This window comes from Bufo gargarizans, chromosome 4, assembly GCF_014858855.1.
Source record: "Bufo gargarizans isolate SCDJY-AF-19 chromosome 4, ASM1485885v1, whole genome shotgun sequence".
NCBI lineage: Eukaryota > Metazoa > Chordata > Amphibia > Anura > Bufonidae > Bufo > Bufo gargarizans.
The window spans coordinates 373,735,625-373,742,807 of record NC_058083.1 but is presented as its reverse complement, the minus strand read 5'-3'; positions in this window follow the sequence as shown (position 1 = coordinate 373,742,807).

Sequence of the window (7,183 nt, the reverse complement as noted above, 5' to 3'; positions counted from 1 at the left end):
CATTTCAGCCAAAGTCGTTTGAGACTTCGGTGAATTAATTCAATACCTCGGTACCAAACCTAATTTTATATTGCTAATTTTAAATGTTTTTAAAGATGCAGAAATGATTACTCAATTCATTCACCGAAGTCTCGTGTGACTTTGGCTGAAACCAATTTTGCCTTCATGGAGGCAATACATTTTATAGCTGTACGTAGACAGTTCTCTGACTACATTAAAACTAAGTGAACGAATCAACTTTGGATCTCTGATAGAAATTAGAAACCTCAATTCACTCAAGCCTAGTCAGCAATACCAGATGCAGACGTCTCCGGCAAACTGCTCCCTGCCGGAAAAGCCTACCGGTGATGTCTAAGGGCTCATGCACACGGCCGTTGCCTGACCGTGGTCGGATTGCTGCCCGCATTCAGCGGGTCCGCAATACACGGGCACCGGCTATGTGCACCCCGCATCACGGATGTAGACCCATTCACTTGGGAGATGTGGTGCGGAACAGAGGCTTCTGTGTGTTTTCTGTCCGTAGTGCTTCCATGAGGTTTCTGTGCATGCACTACTTTTTTGCAATGCAGACCGTCGGATGCGGATCGCGGACCCCATTCAAGTGAATAGGTCCAGGATCCGCATGCGGCGACCCCACGGTTGGTGCCCGTGCATTGTGGCCAGCAGCACGGGTCCTGCCATCACACGATCGTGTGCATGAGCCCTAATACAAATAAGAAGCTATCCTTACCTGTGCAGAACAGGAAATCATGACCTTTTAGACCTAGTGGCCAGAGTGAAAACTGAAGGATTATATACATTTTTTTAAATATAGATAGTAAACAATTAAAATAAAAAAATCAACAAAAATTCTAAAAAAATATGTTTAACTTACCCAGTCGAGTGAGATTACTATGACTACCAGCTAATATCCAGAGTAATCTCCATATGTAGCTAGAGCCATGCTGACTGCAATGCATCACACAGCTGGGAGGGAGTGTGGGGTGGATTCAATATGACAATTAAGGTGGTCCCACAGAGGGGCCAAGGTAGTATTTGGAAGTTTTGGTCATGCTCCTCCAACCAGTGCTGGACATTTCCAGCTATATGACATGTTGCATTGTCTTGCTGGAAGATCTGATCTACCCAGGAAAGACAATCAGCATGTATGTGTGTACCTGATCTGAAAAGATGGACTCACACCTAAATCAGTTAAGAGCGCCTTCAACATGGATGAGTGGGCCCAGAGAATGCCACAAAAACATTTCCAAGACCATAACGTTGCCATCACCAGCTTGTTTTCTTCCAGCAGTAGTTGCAGGGTGTTTTCTCTCTGATGTTTCTTGCCTGACATGCCAACATCTAAGGCAGAGAAAAGGCAACCCTTTGCCAATCATTGGATGTCCAATTCCAATACTGCCACAAAAATTTAAGCCTTTTCTTCTCATGCAACTTCGTTAGCAGAGGTGCAGTGACCGTCCACCTCCTTTAGAGCCCCATACGCATTAGGGTTGGCTGTACTGTAGTTTGAGACACACATATTGTTGCCCCCTGGCTCAATTTGGCGGTGAGCTGCTCCACTGTAGTGTGTCGCCTTCGAGCACCTTTGTAGCTAACATTCACCTGTCACATCAATGGCACTTGGTGCTCTACCGTTTCCACATCGCTTATTCGCAGTGGTGCCATTTGTCCACTCAAGATACACTTTCACCATAGCAGCATGTGAACAGTTCACCAACTGCACAGTTGCATAAATACTAAAACCCTTGGCCCGAAAGCCAATAATCATCATTTTTTGCAACTCTGATCAATTGTCCCTTTTACCCATAACAGCAACAAGGGATGTGTGCAGAAAGCTTATTGCACATGTTATATGTCCACCAAGCTGCTCATGACACGTGACATCCTAATAAAATGTGACTCAACTGTGTAAATAATGTAATTTAAACAATAGGTCATTTTCAGATTACACAATCCCTCTAACACATAACAGTTCCCTCAATGGTAGTCCAATTGCAGGGGGGCTATGGGGTAATTGGGGGAAGCTTGGTAGGTCTCATAATCAGCTACTATTGTTAGCACTGAGATTTCTTATTTCTCCGTAGCACTGAGGGAAATGAATCAATAGATCATTGTTTCATGTGATGTAAATAATCACAGCACATGGGATTACTGCACAGGAGCCATGTTGGTAACATAACATAAAAAGACAGGAGCAACTGCCACAAACGGAAAACAGGAAACAGGAAGTGGTGCACCAACATAACATCTTCCCCTTTTTAGTGTTAATAAATAAACATTGTAAGTTTTGAAGAGCGATAACAATAACGCATTTGATACTTTATAGGTTAAGTCTCATAGGTGGTTTTGAACATCTGCCACTACGGATGATGACTGGTCCTTGTAGACAGAGTCTATTAGCCCTCTCGGTAGTTACTGGGCTCTTATCACCTCCTACTGGCATGTCCTGCGCGTGGCTGCTAGTAGATGTACTAGTATGCTTAGGACTGCCAGGTGGGGTCTGTGGCCCCACCTCTGTGCATTCCTCACAGTCAATGGGCACACATGTCCCTGTTATACCAAGCGACACTGGCTTATCAATGAGATATTGCGACGTAGGTTTTTCTGCCACTTGTAAATCCACACGATTGCGACAAAATAGAGTTCCGTCAACGTCCACTAGATACGAGCGTGGTGCAACTTTTTTTAAACATATACCCATTCTCCAACGACCTGTTCGATCCCCAGGTAAGGGTTTCATACAGATTTTTTCTCCAATAATCAACTCTGTCAGATCCCTGGCCGATGTATCATATTGAGCCTTTGACATTTGTCTCATAAACTTTAACTTTTCTGTAATACCTTGTACCACACAAGGTTCCAGAAGCTTATTCGCTGCCGGTGAGGAAGTCTTCAGCCTCCGTGACAGCCTCCAGATGTTGTAAAACTACAATTCCCACCATGCCCTGCTGATGGCTGTAGGTTGTCTGGGCATGCTGGGAGTTATAGTTTTACAACATCTGGAGGGCTGCAGTTTGAGGATGCCTGCACTAAAACAATTTTTTTTTTTGGGGGGGGGATTTCTTTTTCTGTGTCTCTAAAGTCTGAGAGCCATCGTTTTTTATGTTCTCTAGTGGACTGTTGGGGATTATAAAAATTTAGTACTCCATGGAAGTGTGATACTCCCTGAAGCAATCGATAACGCAGAGGCCCGGATGATCGGGACACGTGTCGCACTGAGTGGTGGTGTCCTTCCGTATCCCCCTCCTGAGACACACGCTATACTTTTTTTGGGTTCGTCCCTTCTTTCCAGTATGGGGGACCACACCTGGAAAGTGTTGGCCAGAGACGATCCGGGTGCCTCCAGTTCCCGAGGTACTCCGGCGTGCTCTTTCCCGGTCCGAAAAGATCAGGGCCTTGAGGACTGCCTCATAGAACTGGAACTGTAGGTTTGGTGGACCAAGGAAGTCCAAGAAAAACGGACAGAGTAAAGGGCGCAAATCCACAACCAATGGTAGAAAAAAATTGGTTTATTCAGGACAACGCGTTTCGGGGTGCATGACCCCTTTATCAAGTCTACAGGAAGAAATGTATTGATCACATACATTGACTTTGGTGAATAAGTGTGGATAATAAAGCGTAGAGATAGTAAATATGCATACACATGTATAAAAGGTATAAAAGAGTAGATGCGTGAATTCTGCATTTGAAAATTGAATTGAATTGAATTGGATGGAATAGAGGATATTAAAAACATATACATATTACATGGGAACACTTACTGATAAAATATATATATATATAAGTATACAGGCATGGTAAAAGAATGTGATAATAATATAATAATAAAGGTACGGTGGTCTCTAGGGGATTCATTGGAGGTACCTTGGACGTTTGCATTTGAATATGAGCCCATGGTTAACTATCTACTAAGAACGTTATGTTTCTGGTGTCAAGACTTTGTGGTCATAGTGACATAATTTTGGTCGTATGTAAGGTGCATTTTGGTCCTAGGGGGGGCACAGGAGGAATAATGGAGAGGGGGGAACACTTGCTGAAAAAAGGGGGGGGGATGTGGTGACATGTAGGGGATAAAATGGTGGCAGATTGTAAGGTGCTGCACCTCTCGTCATCCCCGCCCCCCCCCCTCCGCCCAGTGTCACCACTCCAGCCCCGCCCACCCCACGTGTCGAGCGCTTCAAAATGCCAACAATGCGCGCCTTTTTTGTGAATCAACCACTCCAGACATCCCACGTGCTGGGATACGAGCGGCTCCCCTGCGATCCACCAGGTCAGTTACCTCCACACAAGCCAAGCACCTCCTCTTCAATATGTCTACTCATCTCCCTCACCCTAGACACCCATCCCACCCTGGCCCCCACCACCTAAGTTACTATTTATTCACCCAAACTTTATCTACTTTGCTCCTTCCACACATACCTATGGACATATACACCTTTACAATCTGCCACCATTTTATCCCCTACATGTCACCACATCCCCCCCCCCCCCTTTTTCAGCAAGTGTTCCCCCCTCTCCATTATTCCTCCTGTGCCCCCCCAGGACCAAAATGCACCTTACATACGACCAAAATTATGTCACTATGACCACAAAGTCTTGACACCAGAAACATAACGTTCTTAGTAGATAGTTAACCATGGGCTCATATTCAAATGCAAACGTCCAAGGTACCTCCAATGAATCCCCTAGAGACCACCGTACCTTTATTATTATATTATTATCACATTCTTTTACCATGCCTGTATACTTATATATATATATATTTTATCAGTAAGTGTTCCCATGTAATATGTATATGTTTTTAATATCCTCTATTCCATCCAATTCAATTCAATTTTCAAATGCAGAATTCACGCATCTACTCTTTTATACCTTTTATACATGTGTATGCATATTTACTATCGCTACGCTTTATTATCCACACTTATTCACCAAAGTCAATGTATGTGATCAATACATTTCTTCCTGTAGACTTGATAAAGGGGTCATGCACCCCGAAACGCGTTGTCCTGAATAAACCAATTTTTTTCTACCATTGGTTGTGGATTTGCGCCCTTTACTCTGTCCGTTTTTCTTGGACTTCCTTGGTCCACCAAACCTACAGTTCCTGTACTCACCCATTCGGCGGTTCGGCACCGACCGAAGGGAGTTTGGACAGAGCCGGCAGCACCAACCAACCCTCACGGGCACTCAGCTCTCATTGCAGTTGCACCCAATTGGTGCAACTCGAACAGGTGAGCATATTACCTCTCGTCTGAAAAGGGAAATAATCCTCTACATATTCACCCTATGAGCGCCTTCTCTTTTTTTTTGTCTACAACCGCGTCATAGAACTGGAGGAATGCCCCTGTGCTGCTAGCAATTCGGGATAGTACAAAAGAGTTGTACATGGCAACCTGTACCAAGTAGACCGCAACTGTTTTGTACCATGCCCGGGTTTTGCGCATGGTGTTATATGGCTTGAGAACTTGATCAGAGAGATCAACTCCTCCCATATACCGATTGTAGTCGACTATACAATTGGGCTTGAGGACCGTTGCTGCAGTACCTCGCACAGAGACGGGGGTGGTGCTGTTACCGTAAATTGTGGACAGCATAAGGACATCCCTCTTGTCCTTATACCTGACCAGCAACAGGTTTCCACTGCTAAGGGCACGGGTCTCACCCCTGGGAATAGGTACCTGGAGGGGGTAGGCAGGGAGGCCGCGTTGATTTTTCCGCACGGTCCCACAAGCGAACGTGGAGCTGGCGGCAAGGGACCTGAACAAGGGAATGCTGGTATAAAAGTTATCCAGGTACAAGTGGTAACCGTTATCCAGCAGTGGGTACATTAGGTACCACACAAGTTTCCCGCTAACACCCAGAGTGGGGGGACATTCTGGGGGTTGAATACGGGAATATCGCCCCTCGTACACACGAAATTTGTAAGTGTACCCTGAGGTACTCTCACAAATTTTGTATAGCTTCACGCCATACCTCGCCCGCTTTGTGGGAATATATTGGTGGAAACTGAGTCTCCCCTTGAACGCAACGAGAGACTCATCAACCGCGACCTCCCTTCCAGGTACGTAGGCCTCCATGAATTTGGCCCCAAAGTGATCGATGACCGGCCGTATCTTATACAGATGGTCATAGGCAGGATCACCTCGGGGGGGACATGCTGCATTATCGGAATAATGCAGACATTTCCGGATGGCCTCAAACCGGGGACGTGTCATGACCATACTGTACAGTGGGGTCTGGTATAGGACGTCCCCACTCCAGTATTGCCTGACACTGGGTTTTTGGACTAGACCCATATGCAGCACGAGGCCCCAAAATGTCCTCATCTCGGCTGCACTGACCGGCGTCCAGCCACCGGGTCTAGCCAAACATGAGCCCGGGTTTTGAGCGACGAACTGTTGGGCGTACAGATTCGTCTGCTCCACCATCAGATTCACCAGTGGGTTACTGAAAAAAAAAAAAAAAAAGTCAATTTCAGTAAACCCCACTGTGGGAATCTGGATTCCAGGATTGCCAGCAAAATCCGGAATCTCAGGCTCAAAGTCCACTGGGGGACACCAACTAAGTTCATCGGCAGGGGGCTCCGGTGGGCTTATTTGGTGGGCCGGGAAACCAGTACGAACCCCAGGGCGGCTCGTACTAGGGTGGGCCATAGGATCCGTCTCCGCCGCCTTGGTGGCTCATCGTCATCCGATGATGATGAGGAGGATGCGGATGACATAAGGAATGTGGGGTCATCCTCATCCTCACTGGGGCTCTCAGATTCAGAGGCAATCTGGGCGTATGCCTCCTCGGCCGAGAGGAGGGGGGCCATGGGTGTGTGTGTGTGCGTGTATATGTGCGTGTGTGGAAAACTTTATTATATGTGCGTGTGTGTGGGGGCAACGGGTGTTCGCGTACTAAAAAGTCCAGGCAAATGTTAGGGAAAAAAAAAAATTCAAACTTGCTGATCAGCGGTACAACGCTGATCAGCGGTGGGGCAGGCGATGCGCTAACAGTGGACGAACGCTAAAAAGTGCCGGCCAGTCAGCGCACGCAGAAAAAAAAAATGGTAAGGGGGCTGGGGGGGGGGCAAGTGGCAGGGGGGAGTCTGGGGTCTGAAAGATGGAACTGTCACGGCTGGGGATGGGGAAAACCCTCAGCCGTGCGGTGCCAGGTGATGGTAAGGTTGCTACTTGGC